The following is a 20,661-nucleotide window of genomic DNA, read 5'->3' as shown; positions in this document are numbered from 1 at the left end:
TGAATACGCCTACGGGCGGGAACTCCTTGTATTTCAAAGATAAAAGGATATAATGATAATAAAGGAGTTGTTTGACATTGTTTTCTTTATGTCCTGTGATAAGATTACGTGAAGGAACCAGTGCATAACAGGGTTAATCAAAGAAGCTGTTTGTATATGTCAAACTAGTGTGGTAGGTAATTACATAACTAAAACAAACCGAGGAAAGTGCGGAGGATGGACCATGGGTCCGTCCTACGGATGGGTGGTCCCGGTTAGCCGGGAACTTTTCTCAAAGCATTCGACGAACAGAAGGACGATCGACATCACCGAAACAAGTAATGAGAACGATGACTCGGAATTACCGATTACCCGATTCAAGCTGTTTTAGGGGAACGGAATGGGACTATGCCTTTTGGCAGAGAGGCCGAGCCTTGCATCCCTCTCGTTTCCCATTCTCCTTGAACCAAGTGCAGCATGAATCCGCTTCAGACCGGGCGTTCTGCGTAAGGTAGTTCGATCAGGTCTGACGCTAGTCGCTGTTAGTAAAATGACCAAACAATTCCAGTCGATCCTAGTGGGAACGGCCAGGACGCTTCCGTTACGTGGCAGACGCGGAAAGTCCTAGATTGCAAAACCCGCAACATTCCGTGGGAGTGCCGGGTGGAGTTTTCTAGACAACCTTTCCAATGGACTGCTAAGACGTGTCCTAAAGGATTCTAGTGGTCACGTTACAAATTGGGATTGAGCTCGAGGGGGAGTGTTGAGATATCGAGCTCAACTCGTGATATGCCAGGGTGACCGTTGTGCATTTATGTCACCGACGTGTCAGTTGCAGATGCGGTTGGTACACCGCCCATGAATAATAGCTACATGATAGCTATCCTTATCTACTCTAGTTCGTGGCTCAGTTAGTATGCCACCTTAGTTAGTTGAGTTTGGTTTGAGACCCATATATAGGGTTCTTCTATTTCTTTGTATGAGAGTTCTTTTTTGGCTTACACAACTAAGAAGAGGAAAACTGTTTTCAGCCTCCACCTCTGTGTGTATTCCCCCATTGTGCAAGCAACAAAGCTACAAGTGAGTCTCCTTCCTTCTCTCCCACAATCTTGACAACCCCGTCGTCCTTGGTTGGTCAACTTGCTGTTATCTCCTAGATCCCTTGTAGTACCTATGTACCTTTATCTTTGATCTTAATTGATCAAGATTGTCTATCCCCTTGACCATGATTGGTCAAGATGGTTCTATTTAGAACAGTCCTACTCTGTCTTAAGTATAAGCTTCTTAAGCCCTCTTAGTAATACTCACATGCGCTTAAGCTTTTACCTATCACTCTTGAAGTCACTAAGGACTTTGACATGGGACTCATGGATCTCAGTCCCATTTGGTAGATTACAAACAACGTTGAATTTCCAACAACTTTAATGCACGCAACGTTGTCAAAGAGTTTACTGTTCTTAATATAAATCATGGGATTCTTATGAACACAGAAGAACTTGACTAGGAGTTAAATGAGGAAATTGCATACAAAATTCAGACATTGTTACCCAATTACCAACTTAGTTACATAAGTGCTTTTGCATTTAGCATATAATTTTTAGTTATACCATGTATATTGATAAAAAATAAGTCTATGGGAACCTACAACTTGGTCAACTAGAAGTAATTGACAATCTCCAGGATAAATCACATTGATTCAGGTGCAAAAATATGGTCAGAACTCAAGAAAATTGCCAAAAGTTGCCAAAAGTCCACTAGGTTCACAAGGGACCTGAAGTAATAGACTAAAATGACCAACAAGTGACCTGAGTACGTCAAAAAGTGACCTGGGCCTGAGCAAAGAGTAGCCTGCATTTTTCGGCGCAAAATGCGGGCTGCACAGCCTGAGCATAACTGGAGAAAGATGAAGCTATGGTGCATGCTTTGGAGCATGCAAACTGGAGATCAACAGGACCAGAAGCTGAAGATGTAAACACGGTGAGAGTTCCACTTATCTGTGCATTTGGCTTGACGAAAATGCATGTTATAACAGTCTATAAAACGGGGAAATCTGAGAGAAAATATTCAGCCTGAATCTTATGCACGACTTCTCTCATTTTGTCTACCTCATTCTTGGTCCACCGACTTGTACCCAAGTACTTGAGTGACTTTGGGGCAAGCAAAGGGTGAGGATTTTGAAGGTTTATGGGCTGTTATGGGCTAAAATAACCAGTCATAAACAGGGCAGCCTAGTGTTCTTGTCCATTTTTATGAGCAAACAAGAGATTTATGTGGTTGTAATAGAAGGAAATGATCTCTTTTCATCAGGACTTTGTTCATTAATGATTAGTGGAGCTTCTTCATGAGTTTATACACTCATTTTGAGCTTGATTATGGGCTGGAATTTTCTGTTTTAAAACAGGGCTGAAGCTAAAATTATGCTCCTTCAAAGCATTTCATGCATTGGCCCAAATCTTGAATGTATTTGAAGTCTATCAACATAATACTTGTCCCAAAGAGTTGAAATTCGTCTATTAAAGCCATTAGAACTGGCATTTGATATTCATATTTGGATTGAGAATCTGAAAATATCCTTTATGTAATGATGTATGCATCCAAAGGCATTTGATGTAATCAAGATAGAGTTATTTCTTCCGTTCATGTATGTTAAATACATAGAGAAAAAGCTTGAATTCTTCTTTCATATCTAAATCATTTCTAAATCCTGGAACTTATTAAACCCCAATCTATTTCCCCTTCCTGAACTTTGAATCCCATACTCCTCTTCTGCACTAAGCCCGGGTGGTAGACCTTCAGCCCTTAACACGACGACAACGTAATGCCATGCCTTCATTTCAATGCTTACAATTTTGATATAATCCACACGATATTTTATGCCACACATATAATCCACACGATATTTATACCACGACAACATAATGCCATGCCTTCAGTTCAATGCTTACAATTTTGATATAATCCACACGATATTTTATGCCACACATGCGAAGGTACTTTCTATGCATGCAATCTTAACATTATCTTCTGTGTAATTATTTTACACGATCTATAACCTTCTTGAATGATCTGATCTTTATAACTTAATGTAATTATTGTATGAGTCTAGCTGCACTTTAATCTTTTCTGCAGGTTATTACATGTACCTTAGAATCCATCTTGCAATATGGAGATGCACTTTGTTTCTTTCAATGTCCTCTGAAATGCATTTAAAGTAAAAATTTGTGCAAGGAGCAATGCACTTTCTGCAAGAATTCATGCAAGAAGTTTTTGGTAATTTACGATGCAATTATATTTCAATATTATTAGGGGGGGTTCTCATGGGGGACGGGAGGCACGGGGGAATATTACAAGACTACCGTGAGTCATACATGTGGTGGATACGGGAGAGGTGTATTGAACTAGTTTTAGATAGGGTAATTACACCAGTGGATCTAGATTCCCCTCTCCCAGCTAAAAATTCCAAATGATAGGCAACAACGAAGGACAAAGACAAGAAAATAGCAACCATCAAGAAAAAGAAGTCTCAAAGGTCCAAACAAAAGGGGCCCAAAATGAATGGCATGCCTAAGCTTTCTCCATTGAAATTTAGTCCATCCCCTCTAAAGCCCAAGGAGTAAAGAGTGCTTGAGGTAATTAAGTTCTTCGAGCGACCAAGGAAAACATCTACTAAGAGGAAACTAGTGATCATGGATAAAAGTATGGAAGATGAAGAAAATTTTCCAAAGAAAGAGAGAAGTCTTAAGGATGGAGAAGCTAAAGAATAGCCCAAGGATGGAAAAGCCAAAGATCAAAGAGAAGCTAAAGAATAGCCTTATAATTACCAGTTTGTCTACTTGTATTGAAGTAACATTCCCCTTGTGTATACACTTGTAGTGCAATATTCTAACCCAAAATGTAATGATATGTCATTTTGATCTTACCCATGAAGGACGATTTTTTGTTCATAGAATCATAGAGAATTATAAAGCTTGTACCAAGTCTTTCCTATTAAATTATACTGCAATTTTGTAACTCATGATATAATGAAATCATTTTGGTCCACAAATGACAATTTGTTATTCACAGAATCATGCAAAGCTTATACCAAGATTTTTTTAAATAGTACTTATCAATGTGTATAATTTCATGTTTCTGGCAGCAATATTTGTGAGCAAAAGAAAGATTCAAAATTATTTATACATGCATATTTATGGTCCGAAACTCACAACACTAGGAGGCAAACAACTCATACATGATACAGATCTCTCACCTCTTTTTCCAATTACAGCACCATTTACCTTGAACTTATATCTAGGAGTAACATTCTCTAGAAACTCCAAGGTGTCTCTTACATCCTTAAGACTCCACTTTGAAGTAATGTTCACCTCCCTTACTTCTTGTGCGATAACTTGTACTGTAAGTTTCAATGTCTTACAATCAATATCTGAATCTAAAGGAACCCAAGCACCCAATCTAAGTTTGTATCTTCTGTAATCAAAACCTATGATAAGAGATTGTCGAGATATATTATAGGATAAACCCAATGATCGATATAAATTCACCTTTGTGGTCAGATTCCTTGACTTTCCAACATAGACCTAGATTTTTGTCCAAATCTTCCTTTGAAATTTTTTTGTTTAGCCATGAAACCTTCGTCTGTTGTGTAAACATGCTATTTTAAAGCAAGCTACAAAAACATGCAAAGGTAAAAATCATGATAAGTGTACTCTTATCGATATCCTCATAGCCTTTTGAAAATCTTGAGTAATCTTAAGTTTAAAACTCTCCATTGTTGCTTCATCAAGCATCTCCCAATCCAAAGATGAGAAGCTTGATAACTGTAGATCTTCAAGGTATCCATACACACTTGCTCTTGAAGGAACCACATATTGTGCATAATACACAAAAATTCCACTTTCATGAAAAAAACTTGTGGTCTGATTAGCATAAATAATGTCTACAAATTCTTTATGAATGGCATGGAATGTTCTGTTGAGGCTCTCCATAGGTTGCTACTCGAAACTTGTTGATGGAATCCATTATTTAGCACATGCTTCAAACAAAACCATATACTCACGTAAATCTGACAACTCAAAATTAAAGTGTACTTGCTGGGAAAAACATTCCTGTGGAGCCAAGTGCATATCTCTAGCCATGTAAACATGTTGCACCAAAGTAAACCAGCCTTGAGGCATGGTTTTGAAGGCAAAGATACGTCCCTTACAATGATATTTGATATCCCCTTGTTTTGTTTTTTTCACTCTATGGTGAGAGCACCTGCAAGATGGTAGCATTGTAACCCAATCATTTATAGTAAATATTTTGGGCTCCCAGTCTCCATTTGCACTCTTGCTATACATGGTGCAAGAGTTTATGGAATGAGAAGGATGCCTTGTGGATGCCATGTAAAAGACAACGAGTATGCAAACAATGTGCAGAGAAAGAAATCTAAAGAGAGAGGTCAAGGAGACAAATTAAAAATACTACGAACGCCAAGAACTTTGAAAATTCTCTCAATTTTCAAAATGTTATTAATTAACTTAACTTTGTCATGTCTTTGTTAGAGGTTTTGACAGCTTTTATTAGTTAATAGGGGCCATTGGGACTACCAAAACTTGTAAGGGTTTGAAGATTTTGGCTAAATAGGAGGGGAGAATCACAAAATGAACTCTACTATCTCAAAAGCAGAGGAGACAAGAATACCATATTTTTGTCCACGTGGCAAAATCTCTTTGGCCCTTTCCTTAATCCATGGATTAACAAAAGTGCCATTTTTAGCGTTTTTTCGGCCCTAATGCTTGCTGCTTGGACTCTTTTACTACAACCACCTCCTCCTTGTCTGAAACTCCCAATATTTCTAAGAGTCTTTTGTCAATTTTGAAGTCTTAAAATAGTTTTCTTTCGTTGATAAGATTTGATGTGTTTCTCCAACAAATGAATCCTCTTTTGATAGCCTTCTAGCTTCTGTAGTAACTCGCTGTTATGTTTTGATAAAATATGGTTCTCCAATTTGAGGACATCTTTTTCTACAACCAAGTTAAGTGTATAGTCTAGAAACCCATTATAACCATCACCAATGAACCTCAACAATGAAGAGCTATTATAGAAAAGGGAGTGCTATTTTGCTAGGATCTTTGGGATATAGCCTGCCATCTAACCAAAGATCAAGTTTCTTCTTTTCTTCAAACTCGAATATATGTTTCGTAGACTTTGTAATAGTAATGGGTTTTGTTCTCTTCCTTATTGGTTCATACTCACTATCCAACTCAATATGAAGATGATAGAGAGGCGTTTTATTAGAGCTACAAAGATCATTGGATGAGTGATCCATAGCTAAGGATGTGATTAGAAGATTGGATTGAAAAAGTATGCAAATTAGAAACAAGAAGGAAAATGAAGAAGAAACTAGTAAGGATAGGAAGAAAAGAAGAGAGTGAGAATGGAGAGAAGTAACAAAATTCAAATTGAATATTAGTTTTCACTTTAATGAGGATGAGTAAGATCTTCATTATGACAATCTTTGTCACCTTTATGGCGGCCTAGATTTCTAGGTTTGATGTGACCATGAGAATATCACGACAATGAATTATTAACAATTTTTGATATATTTACTTACCAAAATATAAAAGTTTTTAAAAATCTAAAAAATGATTTTATTTTCTAAAATATTTTCTCTCTCTAGGATCGCTTACAAGGCATTTTCAAGACCTCAGAACTCCCCTAATGAAATCAAAACACCCCTAATGAAAAGGCTCTAGGAATGGTTGATTTTCGGGTACATAGTGGCTAAATGTCCTACTTGATGATGGCACTTTCCACACCATGTATTAGAACACATCATATCTCTTCAACCTCCTCCAAAGCCTGCATCATGATGGTAATATGTTTCCACTATTGTGTAATGAACTACTTATAGAAAGTGACTTTGGCAATGAGAATCTCCAATTCTTCAATGGTAGAAGGAACATTGCAAGCATCCATTGAATTCTTCTCCTCTTGGCAATGCCATCTCTTTCATTTTCAGCCTCTTATGATGCTTGTTTGATGGCAACATTTCCCAGCTGTGCATAAAAAACATGAAGCCCCAAGAGAGGCAATAAGAAAACGAGGTTTCTACTGCAAGAAAATCTATCTTGTATCATCAACAATCATCTTTTTCATATTTGGTATGATCTCAACAAAGAAAAGAACACTAGGAACAAGAAATCTTCATGCAGCATCATAGAAACAATTCTCCCATGACTTTAACTTCTCTCTCTCTCTCTCTCTCTCTCTCTCTCTCTCTCTCTCTCTCTCTCTCTCAATAGCACATTATATCCTCACTAAAATACTCAATAATCACTCACAATAATCCTTCTTTGGTCGTGAATACCCTCCCAAGAGCTATGTCTGATATAAAAGGTCACCAGAGACACTACAATGACTCTTCATAGCTCACTACTATCACTTTACTCTAGTCTTCTCTTGAGTCTTTAACATCTATTTCTTTCACTTCCTTGAATTCTTTTGAAGCGAGTTCACCTCTTTCCAAGGCTAGAAAAATTTCCCAAACTACACATTCATCTAGCAAAACACATACAGAGGCATATAGAACATAGCAGAATAGGAACATAGGCTCTACCGAAGCTCAACAGAGGCTTACAAAAGGTCAATAGAAAGTATCGAGCTTAACTCAAAAGAATCAAAACCATAAAAAACCATTCAATGAGCTTTCAAACAACCTCAAACTTCATCAATAATGACTCCATCCTTCCATACAAAAGAAAAATAGAACAAAATATGAGCAATTAGAACCAAATAGAATCTCAACATAACCTAATAGAACATCACAAAGCCTCATATCTCTACTGAGAAAACATCATGAGCTTATCAAAACCATTTCACCCTATCCAAAACACTCTCAAATCATTCAATCATAATGTAAAATCAACCATTGAGCCCACAAAAACAACAAAAATCAACCAAAAAATCAGGTCATTTCAGCATTCAATAGTTTTTCATCCATGGTTTCCTCCACATCACCCTCAAATACCAAATGATCCACAAGGAGTCATACCCAAGCTGAATGTGATGGTTCTTACTTTTCTATGACTTGTCATATTGGACCCACTTACATATCAATAATTTGTTGGATCCCATGCATATTTTTAAGAATGTGGCCATCTTATTATGGGACCATATCACAAGAAAGAGAGACACTATAGGGGTACGAATGGATTTGAAGGAGGTATACAAGATGGAGGCACTTTGGCCATAATTGAGCTCTGTTGGTCACTTGTAACTATCTCGTGCTCCTTGGGTCTTAGCCACTAAAGAAGAGCGCATGGTGAAGCAAATTATCAGGTCTATTTGCACCCTGATGAGTATGATGCATTTTCTCAGGTTAGATTTTTCTAAAGATAACCAACGATTAGGATTGAATCCCATGATTGGAAGAAGATATGCCACATTTGTTGTGACCTTGATAGCAAGTAACCTTAGTATTTCACTATTTATTGTCTATTCGATGTTCGTAGTAATGCTTCAAATTTTTGATAATTTGTACTAACTATTGCAATCATAGGATGCCTTACTTTAGAAATACCCTTGACAATGATAAGTTATTGAGTTTAGTGCAATATATCCCACAGAAGGAGATAAAAACATCCTCTGCTGAATCCCAAGGTGGGGAGTGGTGAAGACACTGTGTCTCTTTGAGAAGTACCTACTCATGAGTATACTCAGGATACAAACTCACCTCTTAGTACATCTCATAGATGAAGTAGAGATTTTAGGACATGTCCATATGCGATGAATGCTTTTCTTAGAGCACTTCATGAAAACCTTGAAGGGCTTTGTGTGACAATGACCTTGCCAAGAAGATAGCATGGCCAAAGAGATTGACTAGTATTGGAGGCATTAGTACATATTTCGAAGTGACCTCCGACGATGGATCTAGACAATAGTAGGTTATGGCCTTCGCTGAAAGACAATGATAGACTGACCGAAGATATGGTGGTTGGAAATGGGAATCTAGAAAAAAGGATAGATGGTGCCATGGAGGAGAAAGTGAATCGCTCTTGTATGTTGGATCATGCATCCATGGAGAAATGGCTCACTAGGTATGCGCAGGTTAGAAGAGAGTGGGAGAGCATCAAAATTTTGATACTAGTCTATGTGGTGGTTGCATGAAGCTTTGATTGTAGCTTTGTGTGAAGGGGTAGAGGTCTCTACTGAGGAATGGTAATTCTCAAGCGGGATGTATTCCGAAGAGGTGAAAACATACTTTATTTGCTGTTATCTAGATTTTATGCACAACAACTAATCTAACCATTTTGATGTATAGTATAACATCTAAAGTGTAGTGTGGTTGTGTAGGCGATATTTTCGAGTTGAGCATATCGATGAAATGCCCTCTCCAATGGATTGTGGTATCATGGTAATAATCAAGTAAGAGACCAATGGTAGGCCACGGATCCAAATACCGTAGTAGATGAGATGGAGTATTTTGACAACTTGTAAAGTATTATCTCAATGGATTACCATAGCTTCTCCATGACGTATTCGATATACACAGATTTAAAGTAGTATTGGAAGGAGTTGGAGAAACCGTTCGATGAGGTCTATTAAGACTTGTGGAGATAGATTAACACATTTGTCCTGTCAAATCATTGTGAACATGTGCATAACCTTTTTTATTAAATTTTCCACAACATGAAATAGTCACAAATATTGATTCACTTTCATATGTGATATTGAATATGTAATATTCTATCCAAATCTCTAATAACCTCAATGGTGGTATGCTATGCCATCAACACCTTGGAATGCATGTGTATGATGAAAGCAATGTCTTTAGTGTGGATGTGGAGAGTATGTAGGGAGAGGATTCGATGTTGCAGAGGGTGGATGGTGAAGAGAGCTTAGAGCGTGTAGAGGAGACATACATACATAACGTACGTGAAGAGATAGGAGACCAAGAATTTCTCAAGAATGAAGTGGACTTATCTTTCTGAAGTGACCTATGTATAGACCTTCTAGTATACGACCTATGCTAAGAGCTTGATATGGAGCCATAGGTAGGGTTGTATTTGTGACAACTTACTCAATTTATTGATAATTCACTTTTAAGGATAGTTTAGTATATGCATCTTAATTAGTATTCCTTTTTGTAGAGTTATATTGTCGTGCTTTATCTAAATACTTATATTGATTACACACATCATTTTCAATTTGTGTAGGTTACCTTTGATGATACCTAGAGAGCAGAATGAGTCAAGCGATGACCGATGTGAAGCTGCACAAGATATTCATACATATGTCTCCAAATTACATAGCTTGCTCTAGAGATATGGAGGACCAAGAGTTATCATGGACATTATGAGGCTATTTTGTGAGAGGTCTACTTTAGGATGCTTCGATGCTTCAATCTCTAGTAGTAGGTAGAGTCAATGCTCTAGATTGGCCTCGAATGAAGGGAGTGGTTCTAGGAGGAATTTTAGTGATGTGGATGCTTTGATCCCATGGTCGATTCCAAAGAGGGTTACTACTACTCACTCTCATATCGAATCTAGAGAGGGTGGCTCAGGTGGGTTTATGGAGGCACCGATGCAGTGTCTTCATCTCATCGATCTGGTGGACACTTGTCACCTCTAAGATTTGTCACAATTCTAGGGATATCTACTCCTATGACTCTGAGTTTCACTTAGCCATCCATAGTAGATGGCACCTCTATGAAGGCTAATTCGAGAGATACTATCCCTATAGGTACACCACATGTATAGTGATCTCTTGGTTATGCCTACTAGGAGTGTGGTCACAAAGTGAGAGAGGCGGCACCTTAGACATATCTTAGTAAGGTACAGATACCTCGTAGATGATAAGACATGTGATGTGATTGTAAATGATGAGGGGGAGGAGGGTGATGTCTCACACGAGAGAGTTCTACCAACAAGTATTTAGATACAATGTTCTAGATCATTGGAAGAATATACCGGAGAGAAATAAGGACTATATAATATCATCTTTGCATGAGGAGTTTGCAGTACTTATGGTAGTAGAGAAGTTTTCATTCAATGGATGATGGAGTGTATGCATGCATATATGTCACATAAATGATCAGATGCACACAAGGCAATCAAGAGTGATGCCTCAAAGCCTGAGTGGTTGGATGTAGAGGATTGGTGAAGACTCAAGAAGGAGGCTACATACTCTCCACGATGATGGTGGTAGCATAGTGAGAGGTAGCAAGGGAACGATTGGAGGCAGGGGTCATGTATCATTTGGGGAGTGGTGGCCACAATATTTATTTAGAGGACTTTGTAAGTTTTCTTTTGGTTCTTCTCACTTTCTTATTTGGAATATCACTTGTACTAACAACATTGTTTCTAACAATGCTATTCTTTTTTCATTGTAACACTCCATCACAAACTACGATCCTATAAGTTTGGAGACTCGATATACAAAGAGACATGGTCTCACTATACTTATTGATAGATTTATGTGCACACGTGAGAGAGAGAGAGAGAGAATAAAATTTTTTGTGTGTCTTACTCACCTCCCAACTAAATATACCCTCTTCCCACTTTCTAATCGAGTCTCCAGGACCTGTTTTCATGGTGCACCCGATCGGTGTTCCCAAATAGACAAGTCTTTCCCAATTTAGCAAGAAATTTGAGGGTATTCCCCGAGCTTCAAACCTTGGTACTTCGTGCCCTTGTCCGAGACACTAATTAATGGCCGTCTTGGGCTACTTGCCTAGCCAAAGGTTATTATGCCTAACATTCTCTCCCCCTTTCAAAAAAATCATTGTCGTCAATGATTAGTGATAAGAAGTTTCATCAAATCAGAGCTTCTGATTCCCATGTAGCATCAGTAACTGGTAGACCCTTCCAGACAACTAGATACTCATGGAGAGTATGATTACACAATCGTTTCTCTCTCCGATCTAGTATCTTGTCTGGTCCATGGTTAGCGCCTGAATCCTGTTCCCGCAAAGGTACCATACCATCAATTAGATTATCATCACGTGAGATATACTTTCTTAATTGGATAACATGAAACACTAGATGAACACGGCATCCAGGAGGAAGTTCCAATCGGTAAGCTACATCACTTAGCTTATGAATACCCACGGTCCACAATATCTTGGAGATAACTTTGGACATTTTCCAATTGATAAACTAGATGACTTGGCTGGTACTTGGAGAAAAACTTTTTCTCCTGATTCAAAGATCCTACTTAACCTTTTCTTATTTGTAAAATGCTTAGCCCTATTAGCAGCTTGCTGTAACTTGACTTGAGCAATTTTAATATTAACTTGTTTGTCAGTAAGAAATTTTACTACAGCTGGGCATTTCTCATCTGACCTTACTGTACTAGGAAAACTTGGATTCATTCCATAATTTTTTTAAAAGGAGAAAAACCTGTCACCTTATGAGGTTTGTTGTTATACGCAAATTCTAACAAAGATCATACAACTTCCCATGCACTAGGAACACAGAGCTTGCATTTTCGTTTAAGAAACCCATTCTCAATTGAAAGATTCTTAAATGAAATTTCCTTATCAGAAATAACATTAGGTAATGAAATAGAAGTATCTGGTCCATCCCTAATCAAAGAGTCTTGTTCTATGGCCTGATAAATTTTTTCCATATAAGAGTCCTCTAACTGTGCTTCCTTTATTTCTTGAAGCAATAAGCTTTCTAAAATTGTAAATCTCATTTGATACATTATACGAGATAATGCATCAGCAACAACATTATTCTTACCCTTGTATAGAATTTCCATATGAAATTCTTGCATCATTTCAGCCCATCGATCTTGGCGCCCTCGAGATCTAGTTGACTATAAAAATACTTAAGGGTATGATGATCTGTATAAACTTCAAAATCTACACCATATAAATAGTGCCGCTAAACTTTAAGGCAATGAACAATAGCATAAAGCTCTTGTTCATGAATTGGCCAATTCTGTTGGCTTGGGGAAAGCTTTGCTTTCAAAAGCTACAAGCTTGCCTTCTTGACTAAGGACTGCACCTATCGCAATGCTACTTACATCTGTTTCTAAAACAAATGGTTTCTCAAGATCAACTATCTTGAGACTGCTTGTTTCATAGCCTCAAAAATTTCTTGTTGCACTGATGTCCACACATAGGGCACTATAGATTGCATCAAATCTGTCATAGGAGTAGTTATATACGAGTATGCGTATATAAATCTCCTATAGAATCCTGATAATCCCAAAAAGGAAAGAAGAGCTATTTCATTTTGGGGTGCCAGCTAGATAAGTATCACAACAACCTTCTTGGGGTCCATCTTGATCCCATCGACAGATACAATATGACCTAAATACACTATCTCTGCTAAACATAGAATCGTCTTGTCTGGGTTAGTATAGAGTTTTACTTCCTGCAAAGTTTCAAAGACTATCACCAAATGTGACTCATGTTCATGGATACTCTTACTATACACAAGCATATCATCAATAAAATCTACAAGAAACTTGCCCATGTATGGTCTTAGTAAATCATTCATTAACATCATAAAAGTAGTAGGAGCATTTGTTAAACCGAAAGGCATAATCAAATACTCATATTGACCAAATCTTGTTCTAAAAGCAGTTTTAAAAATATATTCATCTCTTACTCTAATGTAGTGATAACCACTTTTTAAATCAATCTTACTAAAGATAGAAGCACCACCTAGAGCATCCAAGAGATCATCAATATGAGGCATAGGATATCTATGCTTGACAGTTATTTTATTTAAAGCCCTGTAGTCTACACAGATTCAAAAAGAACCATCTTTCTTTTTTGCAAGTAAAATAGGGGCTGCAAAGGGTGAAAAGCTAGGTCTAATCAATCCTTTGCTTAAGTACTCATCCACCACCTTACAAACTTCATTCTCCTCTTGTAGACTCATCTTGAATGGGGGTTCTAGCAACTGGATTAGCTCCTGGGACAAGCTCAATCCTATGCTCCACGTTCTTATGAGGAGATAAACCAAGAGAGGTAGTTCAGATAAATACATCAGAAAATTGGGCTCTTATTTTACTTGATAAGGCCGAAGGGATACTTGTGGAACTTCCACCTTTATCCGTGTCATCCTTTGACATAGATCAAGAAATATTTAAAATATAACAAAAGTAAAGAGACTTATAGTCAATCTTGAGCACCTTGGTCATCGAGAGAATCTTCGCTTCTTGGAGATCAGGTTCTCCGTGAATCAACAACCATCGGTCCTCGTGCTCAAATTGATAAATATGAGAAGAGAATTCAATGATAGGTCTCTTCTTTGCATGCCACTGCATGCTCAAAACTAGGTCGAATCTTGCAAGCCGTGTAATTTCAAAATCCAATTTGTCCTCATAGGACTGGATCTATACAAGGAGGTCAACAACTCGCTGATCCCATGTCTCTGTACCTATCACATCAGCTAGCTCTACCGAATAACTATATTCTGAAGGGGTAGCCTTGAGCTTCAACTTCTTGATGAGATTAGAGCTAATAACATTATGTGAAGAGCCCGCATTAAATAAAATATGCACAGGGCATTCTACCACTACGCATTTCATTACAATGAGCTCAGTGTCAGCAAATTGGTACCCCTTTTGTGCCTCAGGCGATAACAGTGTATCTTGCACAGTTGGTACTTTCTTTGTTACTGTGACGGCTAGGATCCGCGTTCATGATAACTAGTCATGTGGAGATGAATCATCTCGGTCATCTCTCACCTTATCCACATCCTACATTGGATGAAGCACCATTTGAGCATTAAATCTTGCCTTCTTGGGACAAGCCTTAAATTTATGATGCCCTAGGCATCCGTAACATAGTCCTTCTCTCATTGCTTTCTCCCTTTGCTATGGAGTGAGCATGGATTTATTGTAGGCTCTCTCAGCCATAGCATATACCTTCCTCTTGTTACCTAACACCGTCTTGATCATATGCACCTCTCTAGTGTCCTTTGCATAAGGAGCACTAGATGCAACTGCAGGAGCACAGACAGGGTGTGAACCTCTAGTCCAAGGAAATCTTTGGACCTTCCCATCTTCAAGGGCCAATGCAAGCTCCACTACCTCATTCAAGGTTTTACATCTCTCCTTCCTGATGACAAATGGCCTTAAGGTTTCTTTTAAGCCATGACAAATTTATGCACTTGCAGAAAGTTAGGAATCTGTTCAGGGACCTTGAATAGAATCTCTCTATACTTGTCTGCATATTCTTGGATAGAGTAGCTCTTTTGAGCTATGAAGAACCACACATCTAGAGACATTGTCCTCTCATCTGGAGGGACAAAATTATTATAAAACAATGTCTTAAAGGCAATCCAAGTAGATGGCTCTACATGATCCTGCTCAATTTTTCGCCACCAACGGTGAGCGGCATCCATGAGATTATATGTAGCTTGCTGTATATTTAAAGCATCCTCATGAATATGGCATAACTTAAAACATTGCTCCCATTTGGAGAGCCACTGTTCCACTGCATTTGCAGTCCTTTGTGCCGCCGTGCCATTGAACTTAGGTGGCTTAAGGTCTTTAAGCTGCCACTTAGCTTTTGGCAACGGAGGAACGACCATGGAGGAGTCATGTACAACTTGTGTGTCAGGCATACATGCATAATGTAAACTGTCATCTAAAGGTCTCTTGCCTTTATCCAAAGCATTTCGAGTTAAAATTTACATTTGTTCAAGCAAAACTTGCATAGTGCCTTCCAAACTAGAAATATGATTATGCACATCATTAGATGAAGAGGGCAACTCGTCATCATGCATAAGAGGTTCTTCCTCTACATCAATGCCATTCAAAGGAATATCTTTAATGCCTAACATGATTGATTAATTGATTTTTTTTTTTGGATTGATAATTCAAACCAACAAAAGCAAGGCAAACGTAAATACAATGTACTTTTAGAAACCTGCTATGTTTCCGCACAAGTACTATCCACAAGAAGCATACATGTCAAAAGCAAGCCTCTTTGTACATTTCAAACAAAAGTGCAAAGCTGAATAAGTCACCAAATCCTCTTTAAAACCATGCATAAACATCCAAATGCATAGAATCCACACTCTCAAGCATACATAGACACACTCAAAGTAGTGAATTTTAAGCCCCAAAAGGTAGAGATAATGCGTATCTGGCACCACAAAAGCATTTTAAAATGTCCTTGCTAGACCTCGCTAGTAAAAACCAGAGGTCAAATATGCTGAAATTTGATACTCATTGATGCAAGAAAACCATAGAAACTGACAGCACTTGAATTGGAGTCCGTTGGAGCCCAAAAAATCCTAATTTTTGCCCGCCTCAAGAGGTCACTTTGGCACAAAATTTCGGAAGCGCTCCCAAGCTCAACTGATGATGATAATACTTCAAAAACTTGTCTTTAAATCATTCTTGAAGCTCGTGAAATCGGTTTGCAATTTGGATATCGTACCAAGAAATAGATCTAAAAAAATGTGCTCAGAAAGAGGAGAAAACACCCTTTTCTTTTTACAAGGGGATGGAGGGCTCACAAGCTTGGTAAAAAGGAGATTCTATCCCACATGCAGAGTGCCACAAGGAATTTACCAAGGATAAAAGGTAAAAGGGAGATGGTCATTCTCTCAAGTAAAAGAGAGAGAGCTCTCTTATGTGATGGAGTGTGCCTTGGCCTTGGTGGTGTTATTGGCATTGCTGGCTCACGTGATTGGCTTGGTTGGCTGCCGTTGGGCATTGTGGTGGGTGCTGCCACCTTTAGATAAAGAGGCTTTTCATGCTACTTTGTCTTTTGTAGTGTGTTGTAGAGATGCCTTCACGCTGTCCACCACTACGCGCTCTCGCGACTGCATCACAATCTCACCTGTGTGGCTGTAACAAAAAATCCCCAAATCTTTTTTTTTTTGGAAACCCGCGAGCTCTGATACCAAATGTGTGAGAGAGAAGAAAATTTCTTGTGTGTCTTACTCACCTCCCAACCAAATATACCCTCTTCCCACCTTCTAATCGGGTCTCTAGGGCTTGTTTTCATGGTGCACTCGATTGGTGTTCCCAAATAGACAAGTCTTGCCCAATTTAGCAAGAAATCTGAGGGTATCCCCCGAGCTTCAGACCTTGGCACTTCTTGCCCTTTTTCGGGACACACTAATTAATGGCCGTCTTGGGCTACTTGCCCGGCGCCGAAGGTTATTATGTTTGACAGTATGGGTACATAAGTCAATTCTCTTTCTCGTCTGTAGTCAATAGTTTTTTTGTGATGCACTATGTGGAGCCCCAAGAGGAACACCAAGGAAAAGGGAATTCTCTTGCAAGAAAATCTATATTGTAACATCAACAAGCTTTTATTTCATTCTTTTGATCATCAAAACAAAGAAAACAGCAAATCTTCACGCATCATCATAGTAGATATCTCCCACGGATTTGATAGAATCAACCATAATCTTCAACATCTTCATAGAATCCATCAATATAACAAAGAACACAAAATAATACACCATCTTTGAATGGAAATCAATCACATATTATTCATCTTCAATGTCTTCATAGTTCTCTCTCTCAATCTCTCATATACAGTTACACTGTTTTGATAGAATTGACTATCTCTGTCTCTGTCTCTCTCTCTCTCTCTCTCTCTCTCTCTCTATCAATAGTACATCATCTCCTCACTACAATACTCTCATAATAACTCTCAATAATCCTTCTTAGGTCGTGGATACACCTCCCAAGAGGTATGTCTAATATGAAGAGTCACCAGAGCCACTACAGTGTCTTTTCACAGCTCACTACTATCACTGTCACTTAGTCTTCTCTTCAGTCTTCAGCAGCAGCTGCTTCTTCCACTTGTTTTAGCTCTTTTGAATTTAGATTCATCCTTTCCAAAGGTTAGAAAACTTTCTCAAAGTCAGACATACATTCTATAGAACACTTACAGAAGGTCTACAAAGAACAGTTACAGTACAGTACCAGAGCAGCTACAGTACAGTTACAGTACAGAGATAGAACAGAGAGACAGAGGCTCTACAAAAGGTCTACAAAGGGTTACAGAACCTCATAATTTATACTCAAACCATTCCAAACTATAAAAAACTATTCAATAAGCTTCCAAAAGATCTCAATCTTCATCAATCATCAATCCATGCTTCATACAGAAGAAAATCAGAACAAAACAGAAGCTATACAGAAGGTATACAGAACCAATCAGAACCTATTAGAACATCATAGAGCTTCATATCTCCACTGAGAATCATCATGAACTTCCAAAACATAATCAATATCATCCAAAACACTCTCAAATACTTCCTTTAACAACCATATATCACTCTAAATCCATAAAAAAGTTTTCATTCAGTCCTCAAAAACAACAAAAATTAGTCAAAAATTCAGTCTTTTTCCACTCTCAACATATCCCCACACTTAGAAAGGAAGCGTCCTCGCGACCTAAGGAAAAGAAGAATATAAGTTCACTAAAGAGCTCAATTTTATCTTCCGTCGGATCTTCAATAATCTTGCTAAACCACGACCCCAACTTATCACCTGTATCTGAGAGAAAAATACTACTAAAGGAAAACTCCCATTATTCAATAACTCATCTGATTAATCATTTAAAAACCATAACAAATTTGTAAAGGATATGAGAGGTTCTCTTCAGCTTTCCACCATAGGCTTTCCATCCACCATCAATCTTTTGAAAAGAGCTCTTGAACAAATTAAGTAGCACGAACTCATCACATACAATTAGTACAACGCACACACACACAAACACGACCATCTGAATGGCACCTCCAAAAAGAGATATATCATTAAGAATCATCCAAGATACATTGCAAAGGAATCAATGAAGATGATCCCTTTTGAAGGCTTGGTGGTTTTGAAAACGATCCATGGAGAAGGATTCATCTACAAATGTCTTTGGAGGATTTTGAAAGAACTGCAAGCAGCACATCCTGTCTAGCAAAACAAGGTATCTGCTGGGTAGACATAGGGCATGAAAATACAGGACATCCAACTTGTGGGAATCAATGTTCACATTGACATTCATACAAAGTTTTGGAATGGCCTTTTGATCATTATGGGAATGCCTATGCATGTATGCTAGATACCAAGAAAAATGAGATGTCAATCTCACTGAAGGATCTAGAGATTGTGAATATTGGTGAGAAAAATGAAGGTAGTTTTGGTATGCTTGACTGGCAGTTATCCAATCTCCTGGAATGATTGGCCAGTTAATTTGAGGTCCTGTAAGAGAATCAATTGAGCTCCATCCTCTTCTTCTTGGAATCTACTGATCAAACCCTTCATATTCACTAACCAACTGAGGGGGTTGAGAAATAAAAGTGGTAGGAGATGGAAGTGAAATAAGTAAAAGTGGATGAAGAGATGGGTAGGATTAAGTCATAAAAGGAGGTATAAGTTAAAGAAGGAGTGACTGAAAATTTTAGGAAATCAGTTAGGAAGGGTGTTAATTGATAAATAGGAAAGGTAGAAGGTACATGGATAGATGGAGAAGGGCATGGTGGAGAAGGGGAAAATACTCTATCTTCGATAAAAGAACAATAGGTAAATATGGGAATTTGAGGAAAAGATTGAGGTTGGAAAAGAAGGGGTAAGATTGCTGTTGAATTGGTTTGATAAAGGGAAAAATAGGTATCATAACGGTGAGCCATTTGTTGGTAGTACAATAGGCTAGGAACAGAGGGACCTAAGATAGATCTTCTCTGATAGGCATAAAAAAAGGTTGAATCAAATGGATGGTTTTTGGAAAGGTGAGCTAAGGACACAATGGATGTTAATGCAGTCATGATTTTCAGTTGGTTTTTTAAGGATTTAAAAGGAATTTTTATGAAGTGTAGTATGAAAATTAGGCTTTTGTAACTTCAAAGAATATTTTTGTGCCTTTTATGGAAATATTTTTAAGTGAGAAATTAGTGGAAAAAGGGTAGGGAGGTTTGTGGAATTTTTTGAGATTTTTTTGAATTTATTTATGTATTTTTACTCATTTTTAATGAATTTTATCCATTTTTCATGTAATTTTGAACGAATTTTTAGATTTTTAATTTTATATAATTTATTTGTTTTAATTTTCACCTTAAAAATATTCTAAATAATTGCAAAAATATTGGGAAATTTTTAAAATTTTTGGGTAATTTTTTTGATTTGAAATGAATTTTTGGAATTAACTAAATCAATTAAATGATGTAAATCAGGTTAGTTGGGTAAGTGAGGTCAATTAAGTCAGGTTAGTGTAAGTAGGTCAGTTAAGTCAGGATAAGTCAAGTCTGATCTAGTTTAGGTTAGTCAGGGTTGATTAGGTTAGTCTGAGTTAGTCTAGTCTAGTTAGGTCAAATAGGTTAGTCTAGGTTGGTTAGTCAAGTTAGAGTAGTTAGTCAAGTCCTAACTAGATGTGGTTAGACTAACTAACCAGAGCTAGTTAGTGGGTGGGTCAACTAACCATGGTGCAGTTAATAGGGGGGTCAACTAACCAGGGGTAAGTTAGTATGGTTAACTAACTAGGGTGAGGTTAGGGGTCAACTAACCCTAAGGAGGTAGTGGGTACTAAACTACAGTTAGGTTAGTAGGGTACTAAACTACAGGTAGGTTAGTGGGGTACTAAACTAATCCTAGTTAGGTTAGTGAGGGTACTAACCCTAGTACCCTAGTTAGGTTAGTGATACTAACTACAGTTAGGTTAGAGGGTACTAGAGTGGGTACTAACTACAGTTAGGTTAGTAATTAAGGAACTAACCTTAG

The sequence above is a fragment of the Lygodium microphyllum genome, chromosome 2 (assembly GCF_053477565.2).
Source record: "Lygodium microphyllum isolate KBCC chromosome 2, Lygodium_microphyllum_v1.1.10, whole genome shotgun sequence".
NCBI classification, from domain to species: domain Eukaryota; kingdom Viridiplantae; phylum Streptophyta; class Polypodiopsida; order Schizaeales; family Lygodiaceae; genus Lygodium; species Lygodium microphyllum.
The sequence above is the reverse complement of the archived record's forward strand: the minus strand, read 5'-3'. Positions refer to the sequence as shown.